At 52.6% G+C, this 22,378-nt stretch overlaps 26 non-coding genes across 26 annotated transcripts; all 26 read right to left on the bottom strand.

Annotated features, from left to right (window-relative positions):
* Window positions 1-600: 600 nt before the first annotated feature.
* Trnah-gug (transfer RNA histidin (anticodon GUG)) lies at window positions 601-672 on the bottom strand. Its single transcript has one exon. It is a non-coding gene; the product is annotated as a tRNA-His (tRNA).
* A 380-nt stretch (window positions 673-1,052) lies between these two features.
* Trnae-cuc (transfer RNA glutamic acid (anticodon CUC)) lies at window positions 1,053-1,124 on the bottom strand. Its single transcript has one exon. It is a non-coding gene; the product is annotated as a tRNA-Glu (tRNA).
* A 7,338-nt stretch (window positions 1,125-8,462) lies between these two features.
* Window positions 8,463-8,534, bottom strand: Trnah-gug (transfer RNA histidin (anticodon GUG)). The gene has a single exon. It is a non-coding gene; the product is annotated as a tRNA-His (tRNA).
* Window positions 8,535-8,914: 380 nt separating this feature from the next.
* Trnae-cuc (transfer RNA glutamic acid (anticodon CUC)) lies at window positions 8,915-8,986 on the bottom strand. The gene has a single exon. It is a non-coding gene; the product is annotated as a tRNA-Glu (tRNA).
* A 445-nt stretch (window positions 8,987-9,431) lies between these two features.
* Trnal-uag (transfer RNA leucine (anticodon UAG)) lies at window positions 9,432-9,513 on the bottom strand. The gene has a single exon. It is a non-coding gene; the product is annotated as a tRNA-Leu (tRNA).
* Window positions 9,514-10,248: 735 nt separating this feature from the next.
* On the bottom strand, window positions 10,249-10,320 carry Trnah-gug (transfer RNA histidin (anticodon GUG)). Its single transcript has one exon. It is a non-coding gene; the product is annotated as a tRNA-His (tRNA).
* Window positions 10,321-10,700: 380 nt separating this feature from the next.
* Trnae-cuc (transfer RNA glutamic acid (anticodon CUC)) lies at window positions 10,701-10,772 on the bottom strand. The gene has a single exon. It is a non-coding gene; the product is annotated as a tRNA-Glu (tRNA).
* A 445-nt stretch (window positions 10,773-11,217) lies between these two features.
* Window positions 11,218-11,299, bottom strand: Trnal-uag (transfer RNA leucine (anticodon UAG)). The gene has a single exon. It is a non-coding gene; the product is annotated as a tRNA-Leu (tRNA).
* Window positions 11,300-12,034: 735 nt separating this feature from the next.
* Window positions 12,035-12,106, bottom strand: Trnah-gug (transfer RNA histidin (anticodon GUG)). The gene has a single exon. It is a non-coding gene; the product is annotated as a tRNA-His (tRNA).
* Window positions 12,107-12,486: 380 nt separating this feature from the next.
* Window positions 12,487-12,558, bottom strand: Trnae-cuc (transfer RNA glutamic acid (anticodon CUC)). Its single transcript has one exon. It is a non-coding gene; the product is annotated as a tRNA-Glu (tRNA).
* Window positions 12,559-13,003: 445 nt separating this feature from the next.
* On the bottom strand, window positions 13,004-13,085 carry Trnal-uag (transfer RNA leucine (anticodon UAG)). The gene has a single exon. It is a non-coding gene; the product is annotated as a tRNA-Leu (tRNA).
* A 735-nt stretch (window positions 13,086-13,820) lies between these two features.
* On the bottom strand, window positions 13,821-13,892 carry Trnah-gug (transfer RNA histidin (anticodon GUG)). Its single transcript has one exon. It is a non-coding gene; the product is annotated as a tRNA-His (tRNA).
* Window positions 13,893-14,272: 380 nt separating this feature from the next.
* Trnae-cuc (transfer RNA glutamic acid (anticodon CUC)) lies at window positions 14,273-14,344 on the bottom strand. Its single transcript has one exon. It is a non-coding gene; the product is annotated as a tRNA-Glu (tRNA).
* Window positions 14,345-14,789: 445 nt separating this feature from the next.
* Window positions 14,790-14,871, bottom strand: Trnal-uag (transfer RNA leucine (anticodon UAG)). The gene has a single exon. It is a non-coding gene; the product is annotated as a tRNA-Leu (tRNA).
* Window positions 14,872-15,606: 735 nt separating this feature from the next.
* Window positions 15,607-15,678, bottom strand: Trnah-gug (transfer RNA histidin (anticodon GUG)). The gene has a single exon. It is a non-coding gene; the product is annotated as a tRNA-His (tRNA).
* Window positions 15,679-16,058: 380 nt separating this feature from the next.
* Window positions 16,059-16,130, bottom strand: Trnae-cuc (transfer RNA glutamic acid (anticodon CUC)). The gene has a single exon. It is a non-coding gene; the product is annotated as a tRNA-Glu (tRNA).
* A 445-nt stretch (window positions 16,131-16,575) lies between these two features.
* Trnal-uag (transfer RNA leucine (anticodon UAG)) lies at window positions 16,576-16,657 on the bottom strand. Its single transcript has one exon. It is a non-coding gene; the product is annotated as a tRNA-Leu (tRNA).
* Window positions 16,658-17,392: 735 nt separating this feature from the next.
* Trnah-gug (transfer RNA histidin (anticodon GUG)) lies at window positions 17,393-17,464 on the bottom strand. The gene has a single exon. It is a non-coding gene; the product is annotated as a tRNA-His (tRNA).
* Window positions 17,465-17,850: 386 nt separating this feature from the next.
* Window positions 17,851-17,922, bottom strand: Trnae-cuc (transfer RNA glutamic acid (anticodon CUC)). Its single transcript has one exon. It is a non-coding gene; the product is annotated as a tRNA-Glu (tRNA).
* A 445-nt stretch (window positions 17,923-18,367) lies between these two features.
* Trnal-uag (transfer RNA leucine (anticodon UAG)) lies at window positions 18,368-18,449 on the bottom strand. The gene has a single exon. It is a non-coding gene; the product is annotated as a tRNA-Leu (tRNA).
* A 736-nt stretch (window positions 18,450-19,185) lies between these two features.
* Trnah-gug (transfer RNA histidin (anticodon GUG)) lies at window positions 19,186-19,257 on the bottom strand. Its single transcript has one exon. It is a non-coding gene; the product is annotated as a tRNA-His (tRNA).
* Window positions 19,258-19,637: 380 nt separating this feature from the next.
* Trnae-cuc (transfer RNA glutamic acid (anticodon CUC)) lies at window positions 19,638-19,709 on the bottom strand. Its single transcript has one exon. It is a non-coding gene; the product is annotated as a tRNA-Glu (tRNA).
* Window positions 19,710-20,154: 445 nt separating this feature from the next.
* Trnal-uag (transfer RNA leucine (anticodon UAG)) lies at window positions 20,155-20,236 on the bottom strand. Its single transcript has one exon. It is a non-coding gene; the product is annotated as a tRNA-Leu (tRNA).
* Window positions 20,237-20,972: 736 nt separating this feature from the next.
* Trnah-gug (transfer RNA histidin (anticodon GUG)) lies at window positions 20,973-21,044 on the bottom strand. Its single transcript has one exon. It is a non-coding gene; the product is annotated as a tRNA-His (tRNA).
* Window positions 21,045-21,424: 380 nt separating this feature from the next.
* On the bottom strand, window positions 21,425-21,496 carry Trnae-cuc (transfer RNA glutamic acid (anticodon CUC)). The gene has a single exon. It is a non-coding gene; the product is annotated as a tRNA-Glu (tRNA).
* Window positions 21,497-21,941: 445 nt separating this feature from the next.
* On the bottom strand, window positions 21,942-22,023 carry Trnal-uag (transfer RNA leucine (anticodon UAG)). Its single transcript has one exon. It is a non-coding gene; the product is annotated as a tRNA-Leu (tRNA).
* Window positions 22,024-22,378: the final 355 nt, after the last annotated feature.

The following is a 22,378-nucleotide window of genomic DNA, read 5'->3' as shown; positions in this document are numbered from 1 at the left end:
CCCGCCGCATGGTAGCGACGCCACTTGTCTGTAGCTGTCGCAGTTAAGGAGACAGCGTCAAGAGACGTTTTCGTGCCGTGACCAGGTTTCGAACCTGGGCTTTCCGTAACCACTAAATTATCGTAGCTGTAACTGTCAGGCGGAGCTAGAATGCTCCATGTGTCAAACATATGTGAGCTCAAGGAGGTTACACTTGAAGAAAAAGCGGCAGGTTAACGCGATCACAGCGAAACCCCCGACAGCTACAGGACTCGAAACCGCGCCAACAGAGAGACTGGTGCCTTAAACCAGCGCCTTAAAGCGCTCGGCCACGCTACATGCGCTGCTTGGTGCGCCAGTGTTCCTAGCATTTGTACAAACAGTGCACGCCACAGCTTCCTGTTCTGCTGGGACTGGCTGCTCATCCATCGCACTTCAAACAACTGCCCTTTTCGACTACAGAGAGCAGCGGACGTCTGCGCTCTGGGAGGCGACATTACGTGTTGGGGATGAAGTGGTAGTGCAAACTGCGGCCTGCGGAACACGAGTGAAAAAATCAAGAGAGTACTGTCATTTCGAGTACTCGTCATTGCAACGGCAGCAAGGCAAAACTTTCAAAATTGCCGTGACCAGAATTCGAACCTGGGTTATTGCGGCCACAACGCAATGTCCTAACCACTAGACGATCACGGCCATGGCCACGGAGGCGCCCGCGAAGGCAGCTGGCTGGAATGCAAGTGGCGATACCCAGCAAAGCCTAGGCCAAGGTGTACGCCACAGCAGTGTCAGACACGGTCTCCATCACATGTATACGAGCAAATGAACGTGCCTGCGCTGTCAGGACACTAACTACAGTGGTTAGCTGCATTCACCTCCGTGGCAATGTCTTGCAGTCCCCCAAGCCTCTTGACTACAGGTATGTGGCTGGATAACAAGTGGATAGACGCTTCATCTCTCTCGCCGTCAGGTGTTGCCGTGAATCATACTTAACGTAGCTTTCTGCACGCGTCAGCGTAGCGTCAGTCGAGCAAAGTCGAGACAAGTCGCATAAGAGGAGCAACAAAAACGCGCAATTCCGGTACCGGGAATCGAACCCGGGCCTCCTGGGTGAGAGCCAGGTATCCTAGCCACTAGACCACACCGGATAACGACGGCAGTGCTCTTTCCAGCGAACGCAGCAGCCACGCACGGTTAACTGACGACAACTGTAAAAAATCCACTCTCTCGCGTTATAGAACGGCGTGCTCCGGACGCATTTCGTGGAGACGAACGCCAGCAATGATGAGAGCAAAAGGTGCCTACAAATGCTGTCGTTGCACCACGCACTGTTCTACGACCATTCACCAAGCAGACGCTCACGCCTTGTTGTGCTGCTTCCTTTGCGGGCAATGAGTGCATCTGCCTTCGACACAGGAGACATTACACGCTTGGCAGCTGTGGGATTGGAACCCACGCCTCCGAAGAGAATGGTGCCTGACACCAGCGCCTTAGACCGCTCGGCCACGCTACCTACACAACACGCGCGTCACAAGAGCTGCGTCCTACCCCACGAGAACACACCGCAACGGCACAAAAATGAGACGTAAAAAGTGGCAACTTTTTTTTTTTTTTTTTTTTTTTTTTTTTTTTTTTTGGGCCTCCCAACTCCCCTTATAGCCCGGCCTTGCGCTCTCCAATTTATGCCTTCTTCGGCGAGCTTCTTTAGCTATAAAAGAAAACGGTGCTTCTTGCAAACAGAAAGGATGAATTGTTGTACTGTCCATTCAGCTGAAAAACCGTAAACTCCTCGGTATGGTTCCTTGAGCGTCGACGTCCTCCAGTAGACGTTGGTGGTCAAGATGATGTGATGGAATCGGAGATACTGGGTGGCTTTGTGGAAAGTTGCTTGTGGCTGTTTACCGCTAGCGAAGCATCGAAGGAAAACTAAAACCCTCTTGAAGTTAAAGTGCAGGCCTATAATGACAGCAAAGCAGTCGCTCGGCGCCTACACGCCATAAAATTAAAAAATGAAAGAATAACAGCGCATCAGGCGCCTTCCACCTAAATGCAATAAAGAAAGAATAAAATTTGAAAAAAAAGAATAAAAAATCAAATACTGCCTGAGTGAGTCCTCTCAGTAACAGGGAAGGAACGCCCTTCACACGTCCCATGATATTATATTCAAAATGCTTCGTGGCGGCCATTGAAATAAGTAATGAAAAAAGTCACAAAAATTAAAAATATCGACACATGTCAAAGGAATGAGTAGACTCACAAACTTTCCGAACTGTCCGGCGGATAACGAGAAGGAAAACACAATCCTCTCCGACGTGTTAAAAAGAAAGTAAAAAATCCACTTTTCTTAAAAACCAAACAATCTCCGTGGCAGCGCGGTGCGCAACGCCCCCGTGAATGTACGTCAATGACGGAGGAACCAGACGGTATAAAAAATGAATAAAAACAGAAAAAAATCACTAAACGACAACGAAACACAAACACACACGAACACAGGATAAAACTTTGTTAAACTTTTCGTCATCGTTGCCACGTTGCAGTCCGGCACAAGCGGAAGCATCGTACTTGTTGAATGTTGCACTGTTCCTGTAGCATTCAATTGACATTAACTACGTATCCGGACCCGGAGACAATGCAAAACACAGAAGGAAAAAAAAAAGTCGCAGCAGTGAAGTGTGAATTACAACAGTTTGTCGTGGGCAAATGCGAGTGCAATTTGCAGAAAATTGGCAAAGATTTTGTGATAGTCTTTCCTGGTTTTAGTGAGGTCATGTTGCGTGGACAAATAAACCAGATAGGCATAGTCGTCCGTAAGTCGCAATTGCAGGAGGGCGAACACAGTGTGAGCCACGATCCACGCAGTGGCGGCACGCTTCGTATGCGGATATGGGTTGAAGTCCGGGATCAATGCCGTGTCCGCAGAAAAAGCGGCAGCGCTGGTGCGGTTGATAAGTGCGAGCATCCTGGCGGCAATGTTCCAAGTCGACCGTGACCGCAGGCACACGAAACGATGTTCTAAGGTGTCGTCTTGGCGACAGTCTTCACACAAGCTCGATGGAGATAAGTGAATGCGGCGCAGCTTTTCGTTGGTGGGCAGAATTCGGTTAACCACTTGGTACCAAAAGCTGCTGACGTCCGCTGACAGGAAGGGAGCGTGAACATGAGCCCACACCGTCCTCCACGCAGATCGCGGGTAGCGCGCCTCCATCTTATTACCGACCGGCCGTCCTCTTAGTCCCTGGTAGACACGTTTAACAGTCCGTGTTCGATGGTCGAGTACTTCGGCGGCGAGATAACTTTTTTGAATGAAGTATTCTCGAACATAACGCAGCTGAAACGGGATGGTAGTCGGGTCTAGAGGTGCTACGTCAGATAGTGGACGATGAATAGCGAACAGAACAGCTGTGGGACTCGACGGATCCTGTTCAATAGTGACGCTCGTCCGATGAAGGAGCAACGCTGCGGCTTTCATAGCAAAATGAATGAGGCCGAGTCCACCCTGTTCGCGCGGCAAAGTACATGTTTCGTAAGACACCTTGAAAATATGTCCCCGCCACAGTAGCCAATAGACTGCCTGTGTTATGGCTCTGCCCAAATTCTTGGGTACCTGAAATAACTGTGCGAGGTACCAGGCTTTGCTGAGCAAGAAAACATTTATTAAAGTCACCCGCTGTGTTAATGCGAGGGTGCGAGTAGCGGACAGGCTGGCCATAGCTCGTATACCATTTAAGACAATACGCCAGTTGTAGGACGCAGTCTGTAACAGATTGGCTTGAAAGCGAACACCCAAAATTGTATGTTCCTGCTTCACTGTAAACCATGGGCGTTTGAAGCCACGTGTCGCTGCATAAATAGGCAGAAAAACCGTCTTACGGGTATTGATGCTCGCACCGGATGCACGTTCATACTGTGTAAGAACAGCGCGTATTGTAGCAAAGTCGGTAGCCGAGGACACCAAGAGGCCAAGGTCGTCAGCATAAGCGCGACAAACGTGCTTCTGATCCCCAATACGTATTCCCCTACAAACACTGTGCAACTTACGCAACAAAGGATCTAAGGAAAGTGCGTAAAGCGCCATTGACAGAGGGCACCCTTGTTTAACTGAACAGCAGAGCGGAACAGGTTCCGACAAAAATCCATTGAGACTAACCCGTGAGGTGGAATTTTTGAAAAGGTTAAAAATCATAGTTATATACTTTACACCGAAACCAAACTTCTGTAGCACTCGCCGGAGATATAGGTGGCTAACCCTGTCAAAAGCCATTGCAAAATCGATGGATAAAATGCCAAAAGGAATCCTATTCGTCGAAGCATAGGCAATGGCATCTCGGTATGTCGACACAGCACCATAGAGAGTGCGATTCGGCACTGCACAGTATTGAAAGGGGCTAACCAGTTTTTTCATGACTAGCTTCAAGCGAGAGGAGACACATTTGGTGAAGAGTTTGTAATCACCATTAAGAAGGGTAATTGGTCTAAGATTGCACAGTTTCCTGGTGACTGGAACCTTTGGAACCAAGACCACAATACCTTCCAGGAAGGACGCAGGGACATCCACACCATTTAAAATTTCATTAAAAACGTCAGTCAGGGCGGAGCCAAACAAGTGCCAAAAATGTAAATAAAATTCCGGTGGCAACCCATCGGCGCCCGGTGATTTATTCTGGGAGCACAGTTTTAAAACATCACTCACTTCCTCCACGGTAAAGTTTTCTGTGAGGCGACGGCGATCCGCTACGGATAAGACGTACGGAACGTCGTGGAGTAGCTCGGAAATCGCGGCAGCATCAGTGTATTTCTCACTGAAAAGTTCGATGAAGTGACGGTGGGCCTCGGCAAGAATTGCCGCCTGGCTATGAAGCCGCGCACCGTCAGCTGATTCCAGCTCTGTGACGTAACGTCGCTTCGCGCGCCGGCGTTCGCGCAGCTGATGAAACACGGAAGGCGCTTCATCAGCCAGCGCCCCGGGGGCTCGGCTCCGTACGACAGATCCGCGCCACGATTCCCGTTTCAAATCCAGGAGACGGAGTTTTATACGCCGAATTGTCGCCATCCGAAGAGCGGGATTATTTGTGTGCAGGTGGATGGCATCATTTAAACAGCTCTCGTAAAATTGCAACGTAGAACGCTCCCAGTGAGCAACATCCTGACTGAACTCCAGGATGGCCTTGCGTAATGCCGGCTTAACAGATTCTACCCACCATGACAAAGTGGAGGCATAGAGACCGCGATATTGCAGCACCCTCTGCCACACACGCACGATAACCGGCGCAAAATGTGGATGTGAGAGATGTCGCACATTAAACTTCCATAATCGACTGGCGCGGGGTTTAATCGCCAACAGAGAATGAAAGCGGCAGACATACGCACAATGATCGGAAAAAATCACGGGGTGAACAGAGGATTCCGTAAGACAGTGCTGTTTATCACGAGAAACATAAATTCTATCAAGCCGACTCCGACCCGTGGGGTAAAAGAAAGTAAATCCCACGGCCCGCGGATGTAAATAACACCACGAGTCAATTAAATTCATCTCAGTAACGAGCGTCTGTAATTCTAGGCACTTATACGGCCGCGGCTCCTGATCTCTATCTTCCAGCACGCAGTTAAAATCGCCGCCCATGACTACAGGCAGGTGGGGGCCCCGTAAAAGGTGACAAATGTCACTACTATAAAACACACGGCGACGTGGCTGCCCGTCGGCACCAGAAGGGGCGTACACGTTAACATATCGTACGTTGTTGATCGTGCAAGCTACACCACGACCGTTAGGAATCGTAGCGACATTACTATAGTCATGACCAACACGAATTAAAATGGCAGTACCACAATTACACTCGATATCAAAGTTCAAAAGTACTTGATAGCCCGGAATGGAGTGAAGTAGATCTATCACAACCTCCTGCAAAAACACTATGTCAGCAGCAATGTAATTTATAAAACCCACAAAACTTGCAAACTTCACAGGCGACTCCAATTTATTAAGATTAATAGTAGCCACAACTGATGGAGGGCGTGCTACCATAGACAACAAGGAAAAACAAATAAAACAAATTAGACGGCAGGAGTGGACCCACCCTCCTGCTCCATATCGTCTGCCCAGTCACAACGTTCAGACGGTGCAGCTGAAGTAGGCGGTTCTTGTGTGGGAGGTGCAGACGCGGGATCCTGTGAAGGGGGACGCGTGCGACGCTGGGGGGCGTCTTCCGCCTTACGCTTAACCGAAAGTTGTGCCGGGTTCGTTGCCTGAGACGTCGTAGTGTCCATTGCTAGATTTACATCAGAGTGGTGCAACATTTCCTTTAACTGCCGTACAACCGCTTCCCGCCTGTCTGCCGACACACTTGTCGTAGGCTCTGGCTGACTGCTCGCCACAGGACGCTGTGGACGACGCCCCCCCGCAACCGACGGCCGAGATTCGACGACGGGGCGGGGCGAGGGCTTATGCGCCGGCTTTTGCACAGATTTTGTCTTTTGTTTCGACTTCTGACGGGGAACCTGCTTCCACTCCGGAGACGGGCTGCGTTCTCCGCGAGAAAAGGTTCGTTTTTCTAAAATCCGCGAACTACTGGCACTGCGGAAGCGGTCAGTATTGCCGCGCCTGTCTGAAACACTTTCACGCCTTGGCTTTGGTTCCTGTGAGGCAGGAGCCGCGTCCGGAACACCTTGAGGTACGGAATTAGATGGTGACGAATCCACTACCGCAACAGGGGGGGTAACCACCTGAACGGGTTCTGATCCGGGCCGTTCCGGAACTTCAGGCACAGCCGGAGGCGGAATCGGCACAGTAGCGGCGGGAACTGACTGAGAAGGTACGGACAAGGTTTGAACAGAATCAGAACCGGTTGCAGTGGCATCGACATCCATCGCGATCGCAGCAACTAACGGCGTTTCCGTTTCCGCGGAACGTGCCGGTGAACGGGGAACACCTAACAACACGGCCGCGTACGACGCGTCGTCATCTTGCCCACGGGGCGGTAGCTGCACAGGGCGCCTACGCCTAGGACAATATTGCCGAAAATGGTCTGTGGCATTACAATAGGAGCACGTTTGCGGCTGACCACTATACGAAATAAAAGCCCGGTGGCCGGCCATAACCAAAAACGAGGGAACGTGCTTCCTCACAAGCATTTTGACACTACGAATACCGTTCTCAACTTGATAGATATAAGCGGAAGACCACTTTTCTTTCGTAATTGACAAAACTGTGCCATAAGGCATAAGGCTACGAGCTATAGTCTCATTCCTGGTTTCAAACGGAAGATTGAATACTCTAACGTTACGGATACCAAATCCAGCATTCGACAGAGTAACATTACTAATTGTCCCATCAGAGTGCTTGAATTTTCGTACACCACCGTTTTCACTTACGAGAGCATCGCACAATTCCGGACATTTTAATTTAACAAACAAAGAGTTCAAGAACGCGTCTAATTGCAATCCTAACACATCACTTTCAGGAATTTTCAAGTCATTTTTCATCCACGAATGAATTTCGAAAGCAGACGGTCGGGTGACGTTTCTATCAAATTCGCACTGGATATTATTTTCTCGGTCTTCAGAATCCATGTTAACTTACAGTTCAGCTGACTACAGCAGCGAAGAAACAGGCACCGCGATGAACCGCCGCCGACTGCGAAGCACACGTAAACACCGCCCGACACGCCGGAGCGAGCGCGCGATGTGTTCGGGCCCACGACTCCGAAGAGACTGGTGCCTAAAACCAGCGCCTTAGACCGCTCGGCCACGTTACCGTTGCAGCAGCAGCGGCAAAACGTTTCCTTTGTACTACAAAGATCACTTCGAAATGGAAGTATCTTGGCATGTATTTCCACTGCTCTCCCACTGGAAGCGTCCCTTTAGGCCATCCACAGCAAGAAAAAGCCGTGCCCGCCGCATGGTAGCGACGCCACTTGTCTGTAGCTGTCGCAGTTAAGGAGACAGCGTCAAGAGACGTTTTCGTGCCGTGACCAGGTTTCGAACCTGGGCTTTCCGTAACCACTAAATTATCGTAGCTGTAACTGTCAGGCGGAGCTAGAATGCTCCATGTGTCAAACATATGTGAGCTCAAGGAGGTTACACTTGAAGAAAAAGCGGCAGGTTAACGCGATCACAGCGAAACCCCCGACAGCTACAGGACTCGAAACCGCGCCAACAGAGAGACTGGTGCCTTAAACCAGCGCCTTAAAGCGCTCGGCCACGCTACATGCGCTGCTTGGTGCGCCAGTGTTCCTAGCATTTGTACAAACAGTGCACGCCACAGCTTCCTGTTCTGCTGGGACTGGCTGCTCATCCATCGCACTTCAAACAACTGCCCTTTTCGACTACAGAGAGCAGCGGACGTCTGCGCTCTGGGAGGCGACATTACGTGTTGGGGATGAAGTGGTAGTGCAAACTGCGGCCTGCGGAACACGAGTGAAAAAATCAAGAGAGTACTGTCATTTCGAGTACTCGTCATTGCAACGGCAGCAAGGCAAAACTTTCAAAATTGCCGTGACCAGAATTCGAACCTGGGTTATTGCGGCCACAACGCAATGTCCTAACCACTAGACGATCACGGCCATGGCCACGGAGGCGCCCGCGAAGGCAGCTGGCTGGAATGCAAGTGGCGATACCCAGCAAAGCCTAGGCCAAGGTGTACGCCACAGCAGTGTCAGACACGGTCTCCATCACATGTATACGAGCAAATGAACGTGCCTGCGCTGTCAGGACACTAACTACAGTGGTTAGCTGCATTCACCTCCGTGGCAATGTCTTGCAGTCCCCCAAGCCTCTTGACTACAGGTATGTGGCTGGATAACAAGTGGATAGACGCTTCATCTCTCTCGCCGTCAGGTGTTGCCGTGAATCATACTTAACGTAGCTTTCTGCACGCGTCAGCGTAGCGTCAGTCGAGCAAAGTCGAGACAAGTCGCATAAGAGGAGCAACAAAAACGCGCAATTCCGGTACCGGGAATCGAACCCGGGCCTCCTGGGTGAGAGCCAGGTATCCTAGCCACTAGACCACACCGGATAACGACGGCAGTGCTCTTTCCAGCGAACGCAGCAGCCACGCACGGTTAACTGACGACAACTGTAAAAAATCCACTCTCTCGCGTTATAGAACGGCGTGCTCCGGACGCATTTCGTGGAGACGAACGCCAGCAATGATGAGAGCAAAAGGTGCCTACAAATGCTGTCGTTGCACCACGCACTGTTCTACGACCATTCACCAAGCAGACGCTCACGCCTTGTTGTGCTGCTTCCTTTGCGGGCAATGAGTGCATCTGCCTTCGACACAGGAGACATTACACGCTTGGCAGCTGTGGGATTGGAACCCACGCCTCCGAAGAGAATGGTGCCTGACACCAGCGCCTTAGACCGCTCGGCCACGCTACCTACACAACACGCGCGTCACAAGAGCTGCGTCCTACCCCACGAGAACACACCGCAACGGCACAAAAATGAGACGTAAAAAGTGGCAACGGTGGGATTCGAACCCACGCCTCCGAAGAGACTGGTGCCTAAAACCAGCGCCTTAGACCGCTCGGCCACGTTACCGTTGCAGCAGCAGCGGCAAAACGTTTCCTTTGTACTACAAAGATCACTTCGAAATGGAAGTATCTTGGCATGTATTTCCACTGCTCTCCCACTGGAAGCGTCCCTTTAGGCCATCCACAGCAAGAAAAAGCCGTGCCCGCCGCATGGTAGCGACGCCACTTGTCTGTAGCTGTCGCAGTTAAGGAGACAGCGTCAAGAGACGTTTTCGTGCCGTGACCAGGTTTCGAACCTGGGCTTTCCGTAACCACTAAATTATCGTAGCTGTAACTGTCAGGCGGAGCTAGAATGCTCCATGTGTCAAACATATGTGAGCTCAAGGAGGTTACACTTGAAGAAAAAGCGGCAGGTTAACGCGATCACAGCGAAACCCCCGACAGCTACAGGACTCGAAACCGCGCCAACAGAGAGACTGGTGCCTTAAACCAGCGCCTTAAAGCGCTCGGCCACGCTACATGCGCTGCTTGGTGCGCCAGTGTTCCTAGCATTTGTACAAACAGTGCACGCCACAGCTTCCTGTTCTGCTGGGACTGGCTGCTCATCCATCGCACTTCAAACAACTGCCCTTTTCGACTACAGAGAGCAGCGGACGTCTGCGCTCTGGGAGGCGACATTACGTGTTGGGGATGAAGTGGTAGTGCAAACTGCGGCCTGCGGAACACGAGTGAAAAAATCAAGAGAGTACTGTCATTTCGAGTACTCGTCATTGCAACGGCAGCAAGGCAAAACTTTCAAAATTGCCGTGACCAGAATTCGAACCTGGGTTATTGCGGCCACAACGCAATGTCCTAACCACTAGACGATCACGGCCATGGCCACGGAGGCGCCCGCGAAGGCAGCTGGCTGGAATGCAAGTGGCGATACCCAGCAAAGCCTAGGCCAAGGTGTACGCCACAGCAGTGTCAGACACGGTCTCCATCACATGTATACGAGCAAATGAACGTGCCTGCGCTGTCAGGACACTAACTACAGTGGTTAGCTGCATTCACCTCCGTGGCAATGTCTTGCAGTCCCCCAAGCCTCTTGACTACAGGTATGTGGCTGGATAACAAGTGGATAGACGCTTCATCTCTCTCGCCGTCAGGTGTTGCCGTGAATCATACTTAACGTAGCTTTCTGCACGCGTCAGCGTAGCGTCAGTCGAGCAAAGTCGAGACAAGTCGCATAAGAGGAGCAACAAAAACGCGCAATTCCGGTACCGGGAATCGAACCCGGGCCTCCTGGGTGAGAGCCAGGTATCCTAGCCACTAGACCACACCGGATAACGACGGCAGTGCTCTTTCCAGCGAACGCAGCAGCCACGCACGGTTAACTGACGACAACTGTAAAAAATCCACTCTCTCGCGTTATAGAACGGCGTGCTCCGGACGCATTTCGTGGAGACGAACGCCAGCAATGATGAGAGCAAAAGGTGCCTACAAATGCTGTCGTTGCACCACGCACTGTTCTACGACCATTCACCAAGCAGACGCTCACGCCTTGTTGTGCTGCTTCCTTTGCGGGCAATGAGTGCATCTGCCTTCGACACAGGAGACATTACACGCTTGGCAGCTGTGGGATTGGAACCCACGCCTCCGAAGAGAATGGTGCCTGACACCAGCGCCTTAGACCGCTCGGCCACGCTACCTACACAACACGCGCGTCACAAGAGCTGCGTCCTACCCCACGAGAACACACCGCAACGGCACAAAAATGAGACGTAAAAAGTGGCAACGGTGGGATTCGAACCCACGCCTCCGAAGAGACTGGTGCCTAAAACCAGCGCCTTAGACCGCTCGGCCACGTTACCGTTGCAGCAGCAGCGGCAAAACGTTTCCTTTGTACTACAAAGATCACTTCGAAATGGAAGTATCTTGGCATGTATTTCCACTGCTCTCCCACTGGAAGCGTCCCTTTAGGCCATCCACAGCAAGAAAAAGCCGTGCCCGCCGCATGGTAGCGACGCCACTTGTCTGTAGCTGTCGCAGTTAAGGAGACAGCGTCAAGAGACGTTTTCGTGCCGTGACCAGGTTTCGAACCTGGGCTTTCCGTAACCACTAAATTATCGTAGCTGTAACTGTCAGGCGGAGCTAGAATGCTCCATGTGTCAAACATATGTGAGCTCAAGGAGGTTACACTTGAAGAAAAAGCGGCAGGTTAACGCGATCACAGCGAAACCCCCGACAGCTACAGGACTCGAAACCGCGCCAACAGAGAGACTGGTGCCTTAAACCAGCGCCTTAAAGCGCTCGGCCACGCTACATGCGCTGCTTGGTGCGCCAGTGTTCCTAGCATTTGTACAAACAGTGCACGCCACAGCTTCCTGTTCTGCTGGGACTGGCTGCTCATCCATCGCACTTCAAACAACTGCCCTTTTCGACTACAGAGAGCAGCGGACGTCTGCGCTCTGGGAGGCGACATTACGTGTTGGGGATGAAGTGGTAGTGCAAACTGCGGCCTGCGGAACACGAGTGAAAAAATCAAGAGAGTACTGTCATTTCGAGTACTCGTCATTGCAACGGCAGCAAGGCAAAACTTTCAAAATTGCCGTGACCAGAATTCGAACCTGGGTTATTGCGGCCACAACGCAATGTCCTAACCACTAGACGATCACGGCCATGGCCACGGAGGCGCCCGCGAAGGCAGCTGGCTGGAATGCAAGTGGCGATACCCAGCAAAGCCTAGGCCAAGGTGTACGCCACAGCAGTGTCAGACACGGTCTCCATCACATGTATACGAGCAAATGAACGTGCCTGCGCTGTCAGGACACTAACTACAGTGGTTAGCTGCATTCACCTCCGTGGCAATGTCTTGCAGTCCCCCAAGCCTCTTGACTACAGGTATGTGGCTGGATAACAAGTGGATAGACGCTTCATCTCTCTCGCCGTCAGGTGTTGCCGTGAATCATACTTAACGTAGCTTTCTGCACGCGTCAGCGTAGCGTCAGTCGAGCAAAGTCGAGACAAGTCGCATAAGAGGAGCAACAAAAACGCGCAATTCCGGTACCGGGAATCGAACCCGGGCCTCCTGGGTGAGAGCCAGGTATCCTAGCCACTAGACCACACCGGATAACGACGGCAGTGCTCTTTCCAGCGAACGCAGCAGCCACGCACGGTTAACTGACGACAACTGTAAAAAATCCACTCTCTCGCGTTATAGAACGGCGTGCTCCGGACGCATTTCGTGGAGACGAACGCCAGCAATGATGAGAGCAAAAGGTGCCTACAAATGCTGTCGTTGCACCACGCACTGTTCTACGACCATTCACCAAGCAGACGCTCACGCCTTGTTGTGCTGCTTCCTTTGCGGGCAATGAGTGCATCTGCCTTCGACACAGGAGACATTACACGCTTGGCAGCTGTGGGATTGGAACCCACGCCTCCGAAGAGAATGGTGCCTGACACCAGCGCCTTAGACCGCTCGGCCACGCTACCTACACAACACGCGCGTCACAAGAGCTGCGTCCTACCCCACGAGAACACACCGCAACGGCACAAAAATGAGACGTAAAAAGTGGCAACGGTGGGATTCGAACCCACGCCTCCGAAGAGACTGGTGCCTAAAACCAGCGCCTTAGACCGCTCGGCCACGTTACCGTTGCAGCAGCAGCGGCAAAACGTTTCCTTTGTACTACAAAGATCACTTCGAAATGGAAGTATCTTGGCATGTATTTCCACTGCTCTCCCACTGGAAGCGTCCCTTTAGGCCATCCACAGCAAGAAAAAGCCGTGCCCGCCGCATGGTAGCGACGCCACTTGTCTGTAGCTGTCGCAGTTAAGGAGACAGCGTCAAGAGACGTTTTCGTGCCGTGACCAGGTTTCGAACCTGGGCTTTCCGTAACCACTAAATTATCGTAGCTGTAACTGTCAGGCGGAGCTAGAATGCTCCATGTGTCAAACATATGTGAGCTCAAGGAGGTTACACTTGAAGAAAAAGCGGCAGGTTAACGCGATCACAGCGAAACCCCCGACAGCTACAGGACTCGAAACCGCGCCAACAGAGAGACTGGTGCCTTAAACCAGCGCCTTAAAGCGCTCGGCCACGCTACATGCGCTGCTTGGTGCGCCAGTGTTCCTAGCATTTGTACAAACAGTGCACGCCACAGCTTCCTGTTCTGCTGGGACTGGCTGCTCATCCATCGCACTTCAAACAACTGCCCTTTTCGACTACAGAGAGCAGCGGACGTCTGCGCTCTGGGAGGCGACATTACGTGTTGGGGATGAAGTGGTAGTGCAAACTGCGGCCTGCGGAACACGAGTGAAAAAATCAAGAGAGTACTGTCATTTCGAGTACTCGTCATTGCAACGGCAGCAAGGCAAAACTTTCAAAATTGCCGTGACCAGAATTCGAACCTGGGTTATTGCGGCCACAACGCAATGTCCTAACCACTAGACGATCACGGCCATGGCCACGGAGGCGCCCGCGAAGGCAGCTGGCTGGAATGCAAGTGGCGATACCCAGCAAAGCCTAGGCCAAGGTGTACGCCACAGCAGTGTCAGACACGGTCTCCATCACATGTATACGAGCAAATGAACGTGCCTGCGCTGTCAGGACACTAACTACAGTGGTTAGCTGCATTCACCTCCGTGGCAATGTCTTGCAGTCCCCCAAGCCTCTTGACTACAGGTATGTGGCTGGATAACAAGTGGATAGACGCTTCATCTCTCTCGCCGTCAGGTGTTGCCGTGAATCATACTTAACGTAGCTTTCTGCACGCGTCAGCGTAGCGTCAGTCGAGCAAAGTCGAGACAAGTCGCATAAGAGGAGCAACAAAAACGCGCAATTCCGGTACCGGGAATCGAACCCGGGCCTCCTGGGTGAGAGCCAGGTATCCTAGCCACTAGACCACACCGGATAACGACGGCAGTGCTCTTTCCAGCGAACGCAGCAGCCACGCACGGTTAACTGACGACAACTGTAAAAAATCCACTCTCTCGCGTTATAGAACGGCGTGCTCCGGACGCATTTCGTGGAGACGAACGCCAGCAATGATGAGAGCAAAAGGTGCCTACAAATGCTGTCGTTGCACCACGCACTGTTCTACGACCATTCACCAAGCAGACGCTCACGCCTTGTTGTGCTGCTTCCTTTGCGGGCAATGAGTGCATCTGCCTTCGACACAGGAGACATTACACGCTTGGCAGCTGTGGGATTGGAACCCACGCCTCCGAAGAGAATGGTGCCTGACACCAGCGCCTTAGACCGCTCGGCCACGCTACCTACACAACACGCGCGTCACAAGAGCTGCGTCCTACCCCACGAGAACACACCGCAACGGCACAAAAATGAGACGTAAAAAGTGGCAACGGTGGGATTCGAACCCACGCCTCCGAAGAGACTGGTGCCTAAAACCAGCGCCTTAGACCGCTCGGCCACGTTACCGTTGCAGCAGCAGCGGCAAAACGTTTCCTTTGTACTACAAAGATCACTTCGAAATGGAAGTATCTTGGCATGTATTTCCACTGCTCTCCCACTGGAAGCGTCCCTTTAGGCCATCCACAGCAAGAAAAAGCCGTGCCCGCCGCATGGTAGCGACGCCACTTGTCTGTAGCTGTCGCAGTTAAGGAGACAGCGTCAAGAGACGTTTTCGTGCCGTGACCAGGTTTCGAACCTGGGCTTTCCGTAACCACTAAATTATCGTAGCTGTAACTGTCAGGCGGAGCTAGAATGCTCCATGTGTCAAACATATGTGAGCTCAAGGAGGTTACACTTGAAGAAAAAGCGGCAGGTTAACGCGATCACAGCGAAACCCCCGACAGCTACAGGACTCGAAACCGCGCCAACAGAGAGACTGGTGCCTTAAACCAGCGCCTTAAAGCGCTCGGCCACGCTACATGCGCTGCTTGGTGCGCCAGTGTTCCTAGCATTTGTACAAACAGTGCACGCCACAGCTTCCTGTTCTGCTGGGACTGGCTGCTCATCCATCGCACTTCAAACAACTGCCCTTTTCGACTACAGAGAGCAGCGGACGTCTGCGCTCTGGGAGGCGACATTACGTGTTGGGGATGAAGTGGTAGTGCAAACTGCGGCCTGCGGAACACGAGTGAAAAAATCAAGAGAGTACTGTCATTTCGAGTACTCGTCATTGCAACGGCAGCAAGGCAAAACTTTCAAAATTGCCGTGACCAGAATTCGAACCTGGGTTATTGCGGCCACAACGCAATGTCCTAACCACTAGACGATCACGGCCATGGCCACGGAGGCGCCCGCGAAGGCAGCTGGCTGGAATGCAAGTGGCGATACCCAGCAAAGCCTAGGCCAAGGTGTACGCCACAGCAGTGTCAGACACGGTCTCCATCACATGTATACGAGCAAATGAACGTGCCTGCGCTGTCAGGACACTAACTACAGTGGTTAGCTGCATTCACCTCCGTGGCAATGTCTTGCAGTCCCCCAAGCCTCTTGACTACAGGTATGTGGCTGGATAACAAGTGGATAGACGCTTCATCTCTCTCGCCGTCAGGTGTTGCCGTGAATCATACTTAACGTAGCTTTCTGCACGCGTCAGCGTAGCGTCAGTCGAGCAAAGTCGAGACAAGTCGCATAAGAGGAGCAACAAAAACGCGCAATTCCGGTACCGGGAATCGAACCCGGGCCTCCTGGGTGAGAGCCAGGTATCCTAGCCACTAGACCACACCGGATAACGACGGCAGTGCTCTTTCCAGCGAACGCAGCAGCCACGCACGGTTAACTGACGACAACTGTAAAAAATCCACTCTCTCGCGTTATAGAACGGCGTGCTCCGGACGCATTTCGTGGAGACGAACGCCAGCAATGATGAGAGCAAAAGGTGCCTACAAATGCTGTCGTTGCACCACGCACTGTTCTACGACCATTCACCAAGCAGACGCTCACGCCTTGTTGTGCTGCTTCCTTTGCGGGCAATGAGTGCATCTGCCTTCGACACAGGAGACATTACACGCTTGGCAGCTGTGGGATTGGAACCCACGCCTCCGAAGAGAATGGTGCCTGACACCAGCGCCTTAGACCGCTCGGCCACGCTACCTACACAACACGCGCGTCACAAGAGCTGCGTCCTACCCCACGAGAACACACCGCAACGGCACAAAAATGAGACGTAAAAAGTGGCAACGGTGGGATTCGAACCCACGCCTCCGAAGAGACTGGTGCCTAAAACCAGCGCCTTAGACCGCTCGGCCACGTTACCGTTGCAGCAGCAGCGGCAAAACGTTTCCTTTGTACTACAAAGATCACTTCGAAATGGAAGTATCTTGGCATGTATTTCCACTGCTCTCCCACTGGAAGCGTCCCTTTAGGCCATCCACAGCAAGAAAAAGCCGTGCCCGCCGCATGGTAGCGACGCCACTTGTCTGTAGCTGTCGCAGTTAAGGAGACAGCGTCAAGAGACGTTTTCGTGCCGTGACCAGGTTTCGAACCTGGGCTTTCCGTAACCACTAAATTATCGTAGCTGTAACTGTCAGGCGGAGCTAGAATGCTCCATGTGTCAAACATATGTGAGCTCAAGGAGGTTACACTTGAAGAAAAAGCGGCAGGTTAACGCGATCACAGCGAAACCCCCGACAGCTACAGGACTCGAAACCGCGCCAACAGAGAGACTGGTGCCTTAAACCAGCGCCTTAAAGCGCTCGGCCACGCTACATGCGCTGCTTGGTGCGCCAGTGTTCCTAGCATTTGTACAAACAGTGCACGCCACAGCTTCCTGTTCTGCTGGGACTGGCTGCTCATCCATCGCACTTCAAACAACTGCCCTTTTCGACTACAGAGAGCAGCGGACGTCTGCGCTCTGGGAGGCGACATTACGTGTTGGGGATGAAGTGGTAGTGCAAACTGCGGCCTGCGGAACACGAGTGAAAAAATCAAGAGAGTACTGTCATTTCGAGTACTCGTCATTGCAACGGCAGCAAGGCAAAACTTTCAAAATTGCCGTGACCAGAATTCGAACCTGGGTTATTGCGGCCACAACGCAATGTCCTAACCACTAGACGATCACGGCCATGGCCACGGAGGCGCCCGCGAAGGCAGCTGGCTGGAATGCAAGTGGCGATACCCAGCAAAGCCTAGGCCAAGGCCAAGGTGTACGCCACAGCAGTGTCAGACACGGTCTCCATCACATGTATACGAGCAAATGAACGTGCCTGCGCTGTCAGGACACTAACTACAGTGGTTAGCTGCATTCACCTCCGTGGCAATGTCTTGCAGTCCCCCAAGCCTCTTGACTACAGGTATGTGGCTGGATAACAAGTGGATAGACGCTTCATCTCTCTCGCCGTCAGGTGTTGCCGTGAATCATACTTAACGTAGCTTTCTGCACGCGTCAGCGTAGCGTCAGTCGAGCAAAGTCGAGACAAGTCGCATAAGAGGAGCAACAAAAACGCGCAATTCCGGTACCGGGAATGGAACCCGGGCCTCCTGGGTGAGAGCCAGGTATCCTAGCCACTAGACCACACCGGATAACGACGGCAGTGCTCTTTCCAGCGAACGCAGCAGCCACGCACGGTTAACTGACGACAACTGTAAAAAATCCACTCTCTCGCGTTATAGAACGGCGTGCTCCGGACGCATTTCGTGGAGACGAACGCCAGCAATGATGAGAGCAAAAGGTGCCTACAAATGCTGTCGTTGCACCACGCACTGTTCTACGACCATTCACCAAGCAGACGCTCACGCCTTGTTGTGCTGCTTCCTTTGCGGGCAATGAGTGCATCTGCCTTCGACACAGGAGACATTACACGCTTGGCAGCTGTGGGATTGGAACCCACGCCTCCGAAGAGAATGGTGCCTGACACCAGCGCCTTAGACCGCTCGGCCACGCTACCTACACAACACGCGCGTCACAAGAGCTGCGTCCTACCCCACGAGAACACACCGCAACGGCACAAAAATGAGACGTAAAAAGTGGCAACGGTGGGATTCGAACCCACGCCTCCGAAGAGACTGGTGCCTAAAACCAGCGCCTTAGACCGCTCGGCCACGTTACCGTTGCAGCAGCAGCGGCAAAACGTTTCCTTTGTACTACAAAGATCACTTCGAAATGGAAGTATCTTGGCATGTATTTCCACTGCTCTCCCACTGGAAGCGTCCCTTTAGGCCATCCACAGCAAGAAAAAGCCGTGCCCGCCGCATGGTAGCGACGCCACTTGTCTGTAGCTGTCGCAGTTAAGGAGACAGCGTCAAGAGACGTTTTCGTGCCGTGACCAGGTTTCGAACCTGGGCTTTCCGTAACCACTAAATTATCGTAGCTGTAACTGTCAGGCGGAGCTAGAATGCTCCATGTGTCAAACATATGTGAGCTCAAGGAGGTTACACTTGAAGAAAAAGCGGCAGGTTAACGCGATCACAGCGAAACCCCCGACAGCTACAGGACTCGAAACCGCGCCAACAGAGAGACTGGTGCCTTAAACCAGCGCCTTAAAGCGCTCGGCCACGCTACATGCGCTGCTTGGTGCGCCAGTGTTCCTAGCATTTGTACAAACAGTGCACGCCACAGCTTCCTGTTCTGCTGGGACTGGCTGCTCATCCATCGCACTTCAAACAACTGCCCTTTTCGACTACAGAGAGCAGCGGACGTCTGCGCTCTGGGAGGCGACATTACGTGTTGGGGATGAAGTGGTAGTGCAAACTGCGGCCTGCGGAACACGAGTGAAAAAAATCAAGAGAGTACTGTCATTTCGAGTACTCGTCATTGCAACGGCAGCAAGGCAAAACTTTCAAAATTGCCGTGACCAGGATTCGAACCTGGGTTATTGCGGCCACAACGCAATGTCCTAACCACTAGACGATCACGGCCATGGCCACGGAGGCGCCCGCGAAGGCAGCTGGCTGGAATGCAAGTGGCGATACCCAGCAAAGCCTAGGCCAAGGTGTACGCCACAGCAGTGTCAGACACGGTCTCCATCACATGTATACGAGCAAATGAACGTGCCTGCGCTGTCAGGACACTAACTACAGTGGTTAGCTGCATTCACCTCCGTGGCAATGTCTTGCAGTCCCCCAAGCCTCTTGACTACAGGTATGTGGCTGGATAACAAGTGGATAGACGCTTCATCTCTCTCGCCGTCAGGTGTTGCCGTGAATCATACTTAACGTAGCTTTCTGCACGCGTCAGCGTAGCGTCAGTCGAGCAAAGTCGAGACAAGTCGCATAAGAGGAGCAACAAAAACGCGCAATTCCGGTACCGGGAATCGAACCCGGGCCTCCTGGGTGAGAGCCAGGTATCCTAGCCACTAGACCACACCGGATAACGACGGCAGTGCTCTTTCCAGCGAACGCAGCAGCCACGCACGGTTAACTGACGACAACTGTAAAAAATCCACTCTCTCGCGTTATAGAACGGCGTGCTCCGGACGCATTTCGTGGAGACGAACGCCAGCAATGATGAGAGCAAAAGGTGCCTACAAATGCTGTCGTTGCACCACGCACTGTTCTACGACCATTCACCAAGCAGACGCTCACGCCTTGTTGTGCTGCTTCCTTTGCGGGCAATGAGTGCATCTGCCTTCGACACAGGAGACATTACACGCTTGGCAGCTGTGGGATTGGAACCCACGCCTCCGAAGAGAATGGTGCCTGACACCAGCGCCTTAGACCGCTCGGCCACGCTACCTACACAACACGCGCGTCACAAGAGCTGCGTCCTACCCCACGAGAACACACCGCAACGGCACAAAAATGAGACGTAAAAAGTGGCAACGGTGGGATTCGAACCCACGCCTCCGAAGAGACTGGTGCCTAAAACCAGCGCCTTAGACCGCTCGGCCACGTTACCGTTGCAGCAGCAGCGGCAAAACGTTTCCTTTGTACTACAAAGATCACTTCGAAATGGAAGTATCTTGGCATGTATTTCCACTGCTCTCCCACTGGAAGCGTCCCTTTAGGCCATCCACAGCAAGAAAAAGCCGTGCCCGCCGCATGGTAGCGACGCCACTTGTCTGTAGCTGTCGCAGTTAAGGAGACAGCGTCAAGAGACGTTTTCGTGCCGTGACCAGGTTTCGAACCTGGGCTTTCCGTAACCACTAAATTATCGTAGCTGTAACTGTCAGGCGGAGCTAGAATGCTCCATGTGTCAAACATATGTGAGCTCAAGGAGGTTACACTTGAAGAAAAAGCGGCAGGTTAACGCGATCACAGCGAAACCCCCGACAGCTACAGGACTCGAAACCGCGCCAACAGAGAGACTGGTGCCTTAAACCAGCGCCTTAAAGCGCTCGGCCACGCTACATGCGCTGCTTGGTGCGCCAGTGTTCCTAGCATTTGTACAAACAGTGCACGCCACAGCTTCCTGTTCTGCTGGGACTGGCTGCTCATCCATCGCACTTCAAACAACTGCCCTTTTCGACTACAGAGAGCAGCGGACGTCTGCGCTCTGGGAGGCGACATTACGTGTTGGGGATGAAGTGGTAGTGCAAACTGCGGCCTGCGGAACACGAGTGAAAAAAATCAAGAGAGTACTGTCATTTCGAGTACTCGTCATTGCAACGGCAGCAAGGCAAAACTTTCAAAATTGCCGTGACCAGGATTCGAACCTGGGTTATTGCGGCCACAACGCAATGTCCTAACCACTAGACGATCACGGCCATGGCCACGGAGGCGCCCGCGAAGGCAGCTGGCTGGAATGCAAGTGGCGATACCCAGCAAAGCCTAGGCCAAGGTGTACGCCACAGCAGTGTCAGACACGGTCTCCATCACATGTATACGAGCAAATGAACGTGCCTGCGCTGTCAGGACACTAACTACAGTGGTTAGCTGCATTCACCTCCGTGGCAATGTCTTGCAGTCCCCCAAGCCTCTTGACTACAGGTATGTGGCTGGATAACAAGTGGATAGACGCTTCATCTCTCTCGCCGTCAGGTGTTGCCGTGAATCATACTTAACGTAGCTTTCTGCACGCGTCAGCGTAGCGTCAGTCGAGCAAAGTCGAGACAAGTCGCATAAGAGGAGCAACAAAAACGCGCAATTCCGGTACCGGGAATCGAACCCGGGCCTCCTGGGTGAGAGCCAGGTATCCTAGCCACTAGACCACACCGGATAACGACGGCAGTGCTCTTTCCAGCGAACGCAGCAGCCACGCACGGTTAACTGACGACAACTGTAAAAAATCCACTCTCTCGCGTTATAGAACGGCGTGCTCCGGACGCATTTCGTGGAGACGAACGCCAGCAATGATGAGAGCAAAAGGTGCCTACAAATGCTGTCGTTGCACCACGCACTGTTCTACGACCATTCACCAAGCAGACGCTCACGCCTTGTTGTGCTGCTTCCTTTGCGGGCAATGAGTGCATCTGCCTTCGACACAGGAGACATTACACGCTTGGCAGCTGTGGGATTGGAACCCACGCCTCCGAAGAGAATGGTGCCTGACACCAGCGCCTTAGACCGCTCGGCCACGCTACCTACACAACACGCGCGTCACAAGAGCTGCGTCCTACCCCACGAGAACACACCGCAACGGCACAAAAATGAGACGTAAAAAGTGGCAACGGTGGGATTCGAACCCACGCCTCCGAAGAGACTGGTGCCTAAAACCAGCGCCTTAGACCGCTCGGCCACGTTACCGTTGCAGCAGCAGCGGCAAAACGTTTCCTTTGTACTACAAAGATCACTTCGAAATGGAAGTATCTTGGCATGTATTTCCACTGCTCTCCCACTGGAAGCGTCCCTTTAGGCCATCCACAGCAAGAAAAAGCCGTGCCCGCCGCATGGTAGCGACGCCACTTGTCTGTAGCTGTCGCAGTTAAGGAGACAGCGTCAAGAGACGTTTTCGTGCCGTGACCAGGTTTCGAACCTGGGCTTTCCGTAACCACTAAATTATCGTAGCTGTAACTGTCAGGCGGAGCTAGAATGCTCCATGTGTCAAACATATGTGAGCTCAAGGAGGTTACACTTGAAGAAAAAGCGGCAGGTTAACGCG

This window comes from Schistocerca serialis, unplaced genomic scaffold, assembly GCF_023864345.2.
Source record: "Schistocerca serialis cubense isolate TAMUIC-IGC-003099 unplaced genomic scaffold, iqSchSeri2.2 HiC_scaffold_757, whole genome shotgun sequence".
NCBI classification, from domain to species: domain Eukaryota; kingdom Metazoa; phylum Arthropoda; class Insecta; order Orthoptera; family Acrididae; genus Schistocerca; species Schistocerca serialis.
Note: the sequence above shows the minus strand (reverse complement) of the source record. Positions and strands in the feature narration are given on the sequence as shown.